Raw genomic sequence first — 13,974 nt, 5'->3', positions numbered from 1 at the left:
GAGGAGGTAGGAGGATAACTGGATTAAAGCTTTTGTCTGGCTCATTGTGAAATAAAATAAAAGTGGTCTCTTACATTTACTGTTTCGGGCAAGTTTTCACAGGTATGTGTGTAATTGTCAACTGTCTTATAACAGCAACAACAATTTGATTCGCCAAATAAAGCAGTCAATAAACGTTGCTAATTTGCTTTTTTATAAGAAATTTAATTTATTCAATTATTATCTTTATCGGAGCGACGCAATGCTGATATTTGCACAAAAGAAATTATAGCTTAGAGAAGAGCTATCTGCAAATAGCGCCTAAGGAAGTCTGCAGAATAAAACACTAATCTCTTTATATCCTAATTTATAAAAACTGTTCGAAAAGGAAATCTTATCAGGTGCTTAAGAAGAACCCATTGGTCAGGCTTGCAATTTGTACATTCTTCATTCCTTTCTTACCCATTTGTTATGATAAAGCAGAAGCCAGAGTCTTACATACAAAGTCAATCAGAACAAAATGGGAAATTTTTTGCCAAAGTACAAAGTTCGTAAAAGCATTATTAAATTCTGAAAAAGACGTAGAACTACCAGATGCATTCCCAAAATAAACGAATCGTATCGAAAGTTATCGACGAAAAGAATCACAAAACAAAGCAAAACAAAAACAAGTTACATATTTCAAGCAAAAAATATACCATTAATGACCTAAAACAATACAAAAAGGTAGAAACAACAAAATCCTAATATTGCAATAAAAGAAAAACAAAGGACACAACGGCAATATTAACAAGCCAGTACAACACGGGGACGAAAGCAGTGCAGTCTCTTTGCCCTAAAAAAGCAACGGCGAAGCAGGAAGCAGAACCCAATAGAAATGGAGCAAACCGCCAGGAAGGATTATATAAACCAAACTTGCAAATAAAAACATTAATGGCAAAAAACAAAATACATTGCACAAACAGATAGATAGTAAACCTTTTATTCTTTTCTGTTAGTTGGCAGGGAAGATGTCACAGAAAGAAGGAACATACTTTGTATCTTGCCGAACAACAAGAAAACTCTCTTAATCTTCGCAGAAGGAAAGAATTACCCGAGCTTATGACGGTTGGAGATAAGTCGGCTGCGGAGATTTGGGTCAAAGCATTATATCGCATAATTTTTAGAAATTAGGACATACTTTTAAGCTGTAAACAGGTATTTTGTAAACATTTGTGCAACTTTAAAAGGAATCCTTAAAACAAGACACATTTAGTACACTAAATGACAGGCATACCAACCTAGAAAAACAATATTTCGGCTTATGGGTTTTAGCGCGAAGTTTAAATTAAAAAGTCTTACTACCTTGTACCCAAAGGAATAATTTGCAATTATTATCGATTTGTATCTCCTAGTTTTTCGCGATGTTTCGTTTCTACAACTTTCAGCTTTTTGTTTGTTATGTCGAACCTTCAGTTGCATAGCAATGTTGAGCATTGCGCTGGCTTCGCACAAATAAATTAAATTACTTTAGACTACAAATTCCGAGATGTCTGCCAATCCCAAGGTGTTGAGCAATCCAAAGCAGAAAAATCCTTGTCGCGCATACGAGAACTCATATCGTTTTCTTTCTTCTTTGGCTACATTTGCTAAGCAACGAGGATGAAGTAATTGTTTTCATATAAACTTTGATCGTTGTTAGCAATACTTTGTTTTACTATTTTCGACGACAAAATTAAGACATTTTGTTAAATTAATATATAGCGATCTACATATATTTCGTCTAAATTTCTTAGTACTTGACGAGCATTTCATTCAAAAATTATCACGGAAAGTGGAAATGGAAGCTTCCTAACATTATGAGATGAAAAGCACTTTACTTATTGCATTAAATCTTTTTTAGTGAAATGCGAAAAAATCTTATGAAAGCCGAAATATAATTTAATAAAAGAAATTTCATAACTAGTAACTGACAAACAAAGCAATATTGGCTTCTATTAAGGGGTCAGTAGGGTAATCTGGCCTGCTTTTTTGACAATTTTTTTTCATAGAAATTTTTATTCTACAATAGACCTTTTTTACATATCATGAGGTATACCGTGGAGTGCATAAACAAACTTTTTCGGAATTTTTTCATGGTATCTGTTGGAGAAATGGCTGGGTAAATGAGATGCGTTTTTTCACTGGCGGATACGATTTCTCATGTTTGGATCATCTGAAACACAAAAATCCAATTTATTCTTAAAGAGTACGTGAATGGTTATCGTCCCTACTAGAATTATGAAAAAATGTTGATAAATAAAAAAGTAATCGACTTTTTTTTTAAATTTTTCCCCATGTTTTTTTTTACATAAAATTTGTCATAACATCTATAGTATATAAAAGAAAATTGTTGTTAGTTACACCATTGATAACTAAAGAACGGCTAAACCGATTTGGCTGAAAATTGGTGGAGAGGTAGCTTAGAACCAGGGTAAGGACATAGGATACCTTTTATTTCTTTATGTCAAAGTTTAATACAACTAATAAATACAAAAATTATATTTCAAATGATAAGCATTTGTTCAAAATTCATGTTTGTAACAATCATTTGAATATATGTACGCGTACAATTTCAAACAGAGTCTTCTCAAAAATAATACAGTTGCTAAATATTTGAAATAGAAGAAAAGAACTGCAACCAAATACGTAGTGAAATAGATTATAACTGGCTCAGTAATAAGTCGTTGAGTATGTATTATACCACGTGCATCCCAAAAGACTGATGTCATAACCTTTCAAGCCGCCTTTTTCGTTTTTCCACGCCTGAGAACCGGTTCATCATGTGCAGTCCACTAGAATGACTGTCGATTGGACTCCAATGGAAAATGATGGAGCTATGTTTCTATCACCGATGAAAAATTTCGGCTTTATTCCGAATAGAGAGCACTTAAACACTTCTTAGAATCAGTTATTCGTTCTTTTTGTTGGATTATGAACTTGCGAGGCACCTACTTTGCTCATTTCGGCTGTTTCCAGCTTAGCAAATATCTTTTCAACGGTGGATTTCCCGGTGGACGGACGGTGGATTCAACAGTATTTTCCCCAAAAAAGCAATGCTTTATTAACACACGAAATGCTTTAGGATCCATTTTTTTGCAAACTAACACAAGTTGCTTAACAAAATTGCTATATCTCATTAGCTTATAGTTATAATCCAACTAATAGAAATCATATAGATGGTAGTAGTAGTTTTATCTCTGTATCAACCACAGTGAAGCGTGGACGGGTCCTCTAGTTGTCAATAAATTATTAAAAAAATATGAATGTAGTAGCTAGGCGTTTTGTGAACATTTAAGAAAAAATTAAGCAAATCGGTTGAGTAGTTCAACCGGAATCATGCCCGCCAATTTAAAAAAGTGTGTTTTGGGAAAAACGGGTTTAAAGTTTGATGTATTGAAAAAGCATACAAAGTGGATTTATACATTAATTTTAAGGGTACAAGAGAACAGAAAATTTGAAAAAAGATTACCCTACTGATCCCTTAAAAATTTATATATTATTCGTTAAAAATTATTGCACTACAAATCTCGGAAACATGAAGAATCCTCTAATGTGGCCACTTTGTACACCAAGTCTATCGTTTGTTCCCTTAAATACCTAACTTTTTGGCCTTTCATGCTTTGCTTGGCTTTTTGGTTGTCTTTCGCCCCAGCGTCAAGCAATTAAGATGAATATCTAAGATTAAAGTCACTAAGAGCAAAGCTTCAAAGACTTATGAGAGGCACTGATGCCCGCCCAAGACAGAAAAATCAACAAAGTAGCAAAAAAACAGAATTAGGAGAGCGTATGTTTAGGTCAAGGAAGCAGAAGTTAATACATGTATTTATAGTAGTTATTTGTGTGGGTGGTTGCACGCGATGTAAATTTATTTGTCATACATTTATTAAGCTAAAGTGAACTTAGCGCGAGAACGAAATGCGGGGCAAAATTTGCGAAAGAACAAATAGCTCCACTTTATGTTCTAGTACATTAACTTAACACTCCCCTGTGGGTTTTATTTTTAAAATTTCACTTTCTTTTTAAAATGCTTCACTGTCTCCCCTTTATCTCCAGAGTTTGCCGGTATGTTCATGAATGGATGTGTTTTGGTGTAATTTATGTCCCGCTGGGAATTTAGTTTTGGTTTGGTCGCAAAACCAAAGTGCAGTGGTGTTAAGCGAAGCAATCTTTAGCAATTTCCCCGGCCACTGCTGCTTAGCTTTCATTTATTTCTCTGTTTCGTAGAATAATGTAGAACGATGCAGGCGATGGGTTCTACTATGGATTTTAGCGGACATACAGCCCAATTTATTATCGAGATATTTCCAATTTTGTTTAATGAGCTCTAACAGGTTATAAATCTGAGATGTTCTATGCAAAATTTGCTTAAAGTTTCAGTAATAACTCACTAAATGTTTCTGTAAAAAACCCTTACACTAGTTATTTAAGGGGGTACTCTCATGTGAACGCATGCATTTTACCACTTTTTAGGAACATTTTTTTTATGCGACAACAAAATTCAATAATTTTAATTTTTTAATATATTTTTATTTGTATTTTGAAATGTACAAAATTTTTTTTTTTGTTTTTTTGTTTTTTACATTTTTAATATATATTTTTTTTTTAAATCAAAGTAGTCTCCAACAAAAAAAAGTGGTTCACTGGTCATGGTGATAGCGGCTGTTCATGTTGTCTGAAATAAAAAAATCGAATGTATTATCAGTCAGTAGTTCTGCGGCTATCGTCCCTACCAAATATAATCAATTTCATTAAAAAAATGTCGAGCTTCAAAAAAAGGTCACGAAAATCTTGTTTTTTTTCGTTATAAATCTTTTAAAAAAAATATGAAATATGAATAGGGACGATAACTATAAATGAGTAGAAGAATTAATAATATAAATTTTAAAGCAATCGGTTGAATACTTTTTTTTTAGGACCATGACAGTTTCCGAAAATGATGATTCGAGAAAAATGCGTTTGGAAACGTAGCAGCTGCAGACAGTCGCTTACGATACGTCGGCGACTATGAGATGTAACTTATCAAATTCTATCAATTTCGGTCTGAATGTCACAGCATGTTTTCAATAGGTTTTACTGTCAAAATATAAAAAAAAAATCGAGTTTTCGAAGTGATTACATGAGAATACCCCCTTAACTAAATTACTCTGGTAAAGGAGGGAAATAATATTTTCCACTCCAATATCTATAGCACATTTCGTCAGTTCTTTTCCTAGGATGTCTGCTTATATTAAGCTAACCCACAGCATGCTTTATCTCATTTATCCAATTTTTTCTGCAAAAATTAACAATTTCCACGCTCACGGCAACCAGACGTTTGACTCTCAGACATTAACAGGAGCAATGTTGAATTCAATTAGGCGATTAGTAGTTTGCTACACTGATGTTCTCCTATTTTTCCAATCAGGGTAGGTAGAACCCGTTTGATACCGTTACGTACAGCGTGAGAACTTCAGCCATCGTTAACGTGATTATATTCAAACGACCCAAGTATTAGACTTTCCAAGTCGTCGGCAGCTCTGCATTTCATTCATCACCTTCCGGACGTGCTGCAATAATCGTTATCGTGGCATCAAATCTGTATGATTTTTAATGAGATCGTGATATAAATTAGGCCCTTATCCTTGCCACCTTATCATCCAAAAGCTTACCGAAGACTGGAATTTCCCGCTTTTCGTTTGTCACTTATTCATTTTCAATGGAACGTTAAGTCCCTTGAGCTAATAACGCCCAATAGATCACCTATTATTCAGAACAATTATTATATTTAGTGTCCGCTTAGAAGCATTTTAGCCTCTATTTCAATTGGCTATAATTTATGGTTATTATATTGTAAGCTGCATATTGGTCTCAAAAGAACTCAAACTTTTTTATTCTTCGAAAAGATAATTTTCGGTACTGACACGATTCACCTATGCATAAAACGTCATATTTATCTACCAAGCGTTCATTTTATAGTTTTTGGTAAACAAATTTTCGACAAAAACTTCCTTATGACCTGAACTTTACCTCAACATTAAAGAGCAATAAAGGGAACAGCCAACTTTACAACTTAATCGCTCAACTGCTGACTTCCACACACACACAAACTCTTTTGTGACAACTTTTATGAGCTTATCAAATTAACAATTCTATTTTCCCCTGCCATCAGTGGCAGTCCTTTGTTGACCCGTAAAGTAGCGAACAGGTGAGCAAATATAAGTTTAGCTGCAAACAATGTGTTGTTAGTGATTTTCTGCTACAATAGCACCATTATTGAGCTAACCTTATTGCCAAAGTAAAGCCAATCGCAGCATATTTGGGGCAGGCTAATTCAATTTTGAAAAAACACAATAGCTATTAAGATAACGGTGAACGCTTTGGAAGCAAATAAAGGAGATCATAGTTAGAGAAAGGTGACAACATGCGAGAAAAGAACAAACAAAAGTGATAAAGGCAATCATTAAAATTATCTACCAAACAATGAGTGCAAAATATTTTCGCTCAATGGAATTTGAAGTGCGCTTTCGCAAAGTGCCGTAAGAAATGCGCGCAACAAATCGCTGCTAAAAGAATACCGCAACAAACTCACAGTGACTGAATCAAATAAGACATCACAAAGACGAAAGTTAGGTCACAAGAAATTTCCTCACATTCAAAGTGTTACTTAGCTCAGAGAATCGCTTCGAGGTGTAAACGAGTAAGCATCCATCGCACCGCAAATTTCTCATAACATTTTTATGATTCTACTTTTCATGCTGCCGTCATCGGTTTCTTCCTTCCACAGTCTTCTATTCGATTCATACTTTTTTTTAACGGTTTCCGATATTAAATTTCATGAATCACGTATACTCCATGGGGACGAACGAAAGGTTGCCCATAATAGGTTCCGTGCTGGTGTTTATAACAGCAACCGCTCTTAACTTTTCCCCTCCGGCATGACACACCACAAATGATAAATGTGGGCGCCACTCAAATAAAACACTTAACACAACAATCACTTCCGTAAATCAGGGTATATGCACGAAGTACAACTTTTAACCTGTACATAGAAGGCATTTTGTGTTTTTGCTAGTTTCACCCTTCCACCATACCAAATACAAAGAAGGGTTTTCATTTGAACTTCTTTCGCGTCTCTTAAAAATTCAAATATGGCTTTCACTTTCTCCTTCTTTCTGTATTTGCAGTGTGCAAAGCTGACCCGGCAAGAGGAACTCTGTCTTCACGCCCTGCTCGACTACTAAAACAGTCTCGAGAGAGCCGCCGAAAACGACTCCGATCCAATCATCTATTCAGTTTCGTGTTAGTAACACTACTAGTCGTTGAATAGTAAAGATATTATTCAAGCACACATCTGAAAATTGGCCAGAGAAAAGCATGAAAGCAAAAATATCACTTGTGGTTTGTACCTGCAATTTAGTGCTCGTATAAGAAGTTGACGCCAAAAGCAATTCCAGACACACAATCTCACTGCAAAGTGTGCTAAGCGCTGGCAATAACGGCCATCGCAGGTCACAGAATTTTTTATTTACAAGGTTTTTTTGCTGTTTCTTCTATTTTGCTATTTTATATTCAAAGTCTTCGATATAAAAGCGAAAAATTCAAAAGTATGTATGATATGAAAGTAGGATAAAAAAACATTCTCAATGGCACTAATTTTAAACAATAATTTTTGTTTTTTGACCCAACAGATTAGTTAAATTCTAGTCCCTCAAACGAGCTTACTCTTTTCCATCATGAACAGCGTCATAGCCTTGACTTCCCATGATCTTTTCCACTGCCTCTTCTACTTATTTACTGTGATACAAAATGTATGCTATAATGAACATTCAGCACACAATTCTTTCATACAGCGTAACATATCTCTACTCACTAATAAAAGTGCTAATTATAATAAAAGAACACAGTTTGAATTTTTTAGAAAGAAAATGCTAAAAGGACGAAGTAAATAACGCACATAAATCCTCTGCAAATCTGAGAAAACACAGCAAATTTAAGTAATGCGAGAAAGCCAAAGAAATGAAAATTTGCACCTAGTAAAACAGCCAGTCATCAAGGTAAGACGTGGTCACACGTGGTCACAGAGGTGAATGTAAGTGATTTCATTTTCCAACAATGAGGTTTCGCCTATTGTTTTGCTACGCTTGCCTCATTTGTCTTCCGCTGAGTATTCTCATTTGTAGTGCCAACAGTGTACTTATTCACATATAGTACATACTCTTAAGCATTTACACTGGCGTTAGTCACTTAATTACCACTTGAGTTGAGCGTAATTAGCAGATACTGCCACATTGCTGCTTCGTGGCGCTTTAATTTTCAAAGCATGTTTCTCAACTTCTAGCTCATTCGCAAGCATATTGAGAAACAAGGGAACCACAGAAGTTACACAGGCAAACTCTTACAACATTTATCATTTCACTGAGGAAGTTAACGACCTCTGCCCTCACACATGCACACACAACCATATGCTTCACTTCTGGTTCTTCTTCCATTTTTCCACGTGTTCCTTTCTCATTTACTAGTTCACGCTGTCGCCGCAAACCCCCCCCACATACACATTGAAGCAAATCGCTTCCCATTTACCCTGCGATCATTTACAAATGTAACATGTGTTTGCTCTGCTAATTTAGAAATTGAAGTTATTTCCAACAAATTATCCATTTTGTATTTTAATTTATGGTCGCCTGTGGAGTAATAGAGATTATATCTGTAACTCAAACTACATTTTTATATTTCTTTACGGCTGTGTTTTCTGCATTTTCATTGATTTTATGGTATGTCTAATTAATTGCTTCTTCCATTATGATTTCAACTTTGCCTTAAAAACCATTCTTGATCTGCCGCTTTTTATTTTATTATGTTATAAAGAGTGTCCCAAAATTATCGCAGTGAATGATAATGTCAGCTGTAAAGATAATAATAATAATGACGGCAAATTTAAATATTGCGTTACTTTTGGGACACCCTGTATTTGTTGCACAAAAGCTGGCAGCAAACCATTTTTTGGTGACTTTTATTCGATTCCCTTTGGCAATGTAACTGGCTCCAGCTTTTTTTTGAAATGTAAATCAAAAAATTTAATGAAAGGTTGTGCAACTATCTTCGAATTAAAAAATAAATTTAAGTCTGCAGAAAAAATATTTCTCCAAACAATTATGCAAATAGCTTACAAGCCCACTTGTCTATCAAACGCATCCTATTTTTGTTTAAATTTTACTCATATGCCTCCAATTTGTCTTGTCTATCAAACGCATCCTATTTTTGTTTAAATTTTACTCATATGCCTCCAATTTTCACACATGTCATGCATATATTGCGAATACGCTTAATAAATACAAAAAACGGTAATCGCAAAAAGATAAGTAAAACGCTTATAAAGATGTGTCTGAGGCTTCCCTGTCGAAGGAAAAGCACAAGTATATACTAAACGCTTGAGCGTGAGATGTGAAAAGAATGAAACAAAATAATTGGAAAGGAAATAAATAAAAACTTACAAAGCCACTGATTTTTTCATTGTTTTCGCACTGTATCCTGCTCGGCTGAGAAGTGGCACGTGACGCGCATAAAAATGCTGTTAAGTGCGTGCTGACGGCAAACAAAAAGTCCATGATGATTAAATGTATGTAAATGATTTGTACTCAAAAGGAATTAAAGTAAAATCAATGCTACCAATTAGCCGCTTTGCTATTATTTTAACAGCCTTTGTTTTGGTTACTGGTCCAGTTCCGCAGTGCTAACGATAACAATTTCCACAGTGACGCTAACGCCCATGGCAATGGCAACAACTATGACTGCCGTAAAATCAAAATAAACCAACAGCAAAGTAAAGCCACAGCCAAGCGGCACGCGGCTCTACATCGCCGGTGGTGTTCCATCTTCTCGCACTTCCGCTACCACAACGGGCAGTGTAACGGAAGGGACTCCACTCGCGTACACGCGTAGTAGCGAAGTGAAATTATTATATATGGGAATATGGATGTGAATTTCAGTGTGTGTGTTAACCTATACGAAAAACTATGCACAATGTTCATCGTTTGCACCCTTTCATCGCCATTGATGCGAGTTGCTATGTTTTCAACTTCACGCGCCGCTTTCAAAAGCAGGAATAAACAATTAGACAAACATACGACAAGCGTACATACAGGCGAGAAAACTGCTGTGGGAAATATGAAATAATTTTCAGTTTACTGGCAAAAAAGCCCATTCAAAGATTACGCATACGCCCCGTTGCACCAGCAAACTTTGTTATGCAACTGATAACACTTCAGTCGTTGTTGTTTTTGATGGTGGTGTTGCAGTTTTTGCCACGTGTTGAATTCGACGCTCAAAAGCAAGACATTTTAATATCTCTAGCGGTAAAACGGCTCCAACAAAGGAGTGTAAACGCAAGTAGGTGTGTCGCGTGAACAGTAATAAAGTTGAAGCGAGGTAAATCGAATTGTTATAGAAATGCGCGACAAGTAACACGCGCACGGGAAGGCGCTTTTGTATTTCTGCTTCTTCGCTTGAATGAGTGTTTGTGTTTTGTTGCCACTTCACTTCACTTTGGCTAATAAATTGCAGGAAAGTTGGCGCAGAGATTTTCCTCTTGGCATTTCACGCGATGAGTTTCCCAACATTAATTTTTTTCCAAAATTAAATACTTGTAGTGACTGATGCTCAAAACAGGATAAAATGCTACTTACTACATTTTTCCCTCTTTTCAAGCATTTACCATTCGCTGCTGTATCCTTGTTTCTTGTTTTATGCAGTGAAGCATCCCTAATGAGTTGAATCGCATATTAAATGTAATAAGCACGTTGGCGGTGAAATAAAAATGAAAAAATGTTGAAAAACTTGTCATGCAAATGGCGACACTTTGCGCCACAACAACAACAATATGAATAAATAAGGAAGAGCCAAGTTCGGGTGTCACCGAACATTTCGTACACTTGCAACTTGCAAGAATTAAAGCCAGGGAAGTACCTTCAGTATTTATTTGTGGTCTAGGACCAGCTTTAACCAAGCACAAATTTGTTATATTAAGAACACGCTACCTCACAAATTGGCTGATATGCGGTATAAACAGGAAGTTCGAAAGTTTTTTAATTGGGTATTAAGGGGTTCCTCATTGACTCGATTTAGCCCATTTGCAGCCCACACTACTATCTGGAAAAACTTCTCTCCCAATATAATTACAAATCTGGCACACTGACCAATATTTTCGGCAAAAAGTCAACTGTAAGTACTTGATCTACAAATTCAGTACCTAGGGCCTTGAACAGTTTTTGTTAGATTTGAACAATTTTTGATCACAAGGTGTCATACTCTAAATGCGAAGTTTAATTAAGTTACATTACTTTCTTCTTAATTTGTACACTCGACTGGAAAGCATCAGATGGACTTGAAAATTATGTTATATGGGAAGTGGCATGGCTGTTGTCTGATTTCGCTCATTTTTGCAGTGTGATATGAAAGTATGACAAGAAAGTCACGTACCAAATTTAATCGGAATCGCTCAGTCGGATCCCGAGATGTGTGATGATGTATTTTTTTCCAAAGAACGCGCATACCAAGCCACATCAAGAACAGACAGACAGACAGTCAACCGGATTTATATAGGTAAACCCTATATCTATCTCACTTAGTTTTAGGTGATGCGAACAAACGTTAGGAGAACAAAACTGTTATACTCTGTACCAACATGTTGCAAGAGTATAATAAAAGCTTGAAAGGAAGGGATAGTAGCCCATTTCGTTATGAGAAAATAAATACAAAGCATGGCCAATAAAACTTAAAAGTTAAGAAAAATAAATAAAAATATTTCAACAATCCTTTCGGAAAATTGCTATTTTATTTGCTCATTTGCGAACAGAATAAGCAGGCGACAAACAAAATGGCACAATTTAGTTTCCTGAAGTTACTGTGCAAAAGGATACTCACTCGCTTAGAAAATTTTATTTGGTTTCAACAAACTTGTTCAATTCTACAACAACAACAGTATGGAAATGTGATTCTAAATATTTTCGATTTCATGAGAAAGGAATTCTCCAATTGTCGCTAATTGCTTTACATTGAAAAGTATTTTGGCCAAACTGAACTGCTGGGCCATAAAAATTCGCAATTCTTTTAAGGCAGCTACAGGTCTTCTTAAAATTCACTGACCATACCTGATTCTAATAGTTTCTCAATTTTTCCGTTTACATGACTTTAATTATAATATTTAACTTTCGCCTAGACTTAGCTATCATCGTGTTTATCTCACTTATGAAATCGAAAAACATTCCGCCGTTGGCGGTTGATAAATTTATTAGTGAATGTGTATTTGAAATGTCAATATTCATGTATCCGTACAATGCCAATCTTTTCCATTTTTTCCCTCATCACATACTCACAGATGTTCCGTCGTTTCCCCAACCTTTGAGTTTTTCAAACAGCAACTGAAATCTCCAACATTTTGTAGGTTACTCTACGAAGCACTTAATTTGCTTCCAAGTTCATTTTATTCCAATTTTGTGTTCTTATTTTCGAAGAGTTTCTAATATTTGTAACTCACTTTTATCATCCTGTACGTTATTACACCATTTTTGGAAAGCGGCATACCGAATTTTATCCACACATAATCAGCTGCGCAACCAAAAGAAAACCACAAAACTAAAATCCGCAGTCAAGCAGAAAGACAAACAAATTAAATTGAAGTATTTCAAACAGCATAATACATATATTTTTTTAATTTATAATCACGACCCACAAAGAATCGGATAAGCTTTTTCTGCACGAAATCGAGGTTTACAGGATGTGCTGTAGCAATCACATTAAGTGGGAGCTAAGGTTTCCATGGTAAAAATGACTTTTTTTCGAATTTATTTCTTATATCGATTGAATAATTTTATTTGAACGTTTTATACATTATTAAACCTTTAAGGTTGTGCACCATATTAGTTGTCAGCTTCGTACGCAAAAAACTCTCCCTCATAAAAGGCAAGTGATTTATCAATTTCTTAGTCATTCGCAGAGTACGTGGCCAATGCTATATGATAAAATTCTGGTGATAGATTTGTGAAGCACTCTGAAGCCCATTCTATTTCGCGTGGAGACATATGAACGTGCGACCACATACCCATTTGTCGCATAAGAGTGATTAATTACGTAATTATAAATTCAAATTAATTTCCAATTGAAATCACATTTATGGCTGTGATATGATGAGAGTAATTAAGTAATTATATTTTCATTTTGAAAGACCACCAACAACAATGCTGTAAATTTGTACCAAATTTCACCGCCAGAACACGTAAACTAAAGCGACAAATTGAACTAGACAGATGTTAAATCAGTGAAACGAGAAAATTTGTAAAAATTTACGAATCGATTTCTGTTAAAGGGCCCAAACTGCAGCAGAAACTGGGTGAATTCCCAAAGCGGACGCAGATTTACTGTTTTGTGAAAACATTGTCAACACCAAAGCAAACGAGCATGTTGTTGCTATTGGCGTTTATTTATTTACAGCACGCCAACAAGCGGCAATTTGCAAACATTTTGCAGCAACGAATTCGGTTGACGCTAACGATTTTTGGGCCGCAGTTATTCGCCAAGCTTATGCGATAACAACAATGGGAGCCTACTCAGTTGAGAGAAAATCAAAAAGCGAACAAATAAATTCGCATGAAATTTTCCGTTTATTTGCGAAAATCATTGTGGCAACCCTAATTATATATGTATGTGTGATCTCGTGCCCTTCAGCATTTTAGTCGTTTTTTTAATTAAGGGCTAATTGCACAATCGTTTTATGGTTCAGGTTTTTAAAGGTATTCGTATTCTCTGCAGTTTAAAATTATGTATATATTTGCTAATTTGGTGAGATTTAATACGCACAACTTTCCGGTTTAAAAGCTGTCAAATGAAAATTCGCTCGTTAAATCATTGCCACAAAAATTTGCGGTTTTTTATGCCGCTTTTATCACAATTTTCTATAAATTTTTGTTTTTCTCCAATATTTTTATTGTTCCATAGAAAATA

General features: G+C 35.3%; 1 long non-coding RNA gene across 10 annotated transcripts in view; it reads left to right on the top strand.

Moving 5' to 3' along the window:
* Positions 1 to 13,974, top strand: part of LOC120775285 — a 39,196-nt gene that overhangs the window by 14,509 nt on the left and 10,713 nt on the right. For 3 of the 10 annotated variants that reach the window (XR_005705309.1, XR_005705312.1, XR_005705307.1), the window contains one exon: positions 7,164 to 7,278. The exons of the other annotated variants lie outside the window; for them this stretch is intronic. This is a non-coding gene — a long non-coding RNA (uncharacterized LOC120775285). The remainder of the gene's footprint in view (positions 1 to 7,163; positions 7,279 to 13,974) is intronic. 10 annotated transcript variants of the gene reach the window in all.

Source organism: Bactrocera tryoni, chromosome 4 (assembly GCF_016617805.1).
Source record: "Bactrocera tryoni isolate S06 chromosome 4, CSIRO_BtryS06_freeze2, whole genome shotgun sequence".
Classification (NCBI taxonomy): Eukaryota; Metazoa; Arthropoda; class Insecta; order Diptera; family Tephritidae; genus Bactrocera; species Bactrocera tryoni.
This window is presented reverse-complemented; position numbering and strand designations above follow the sequence as displayed.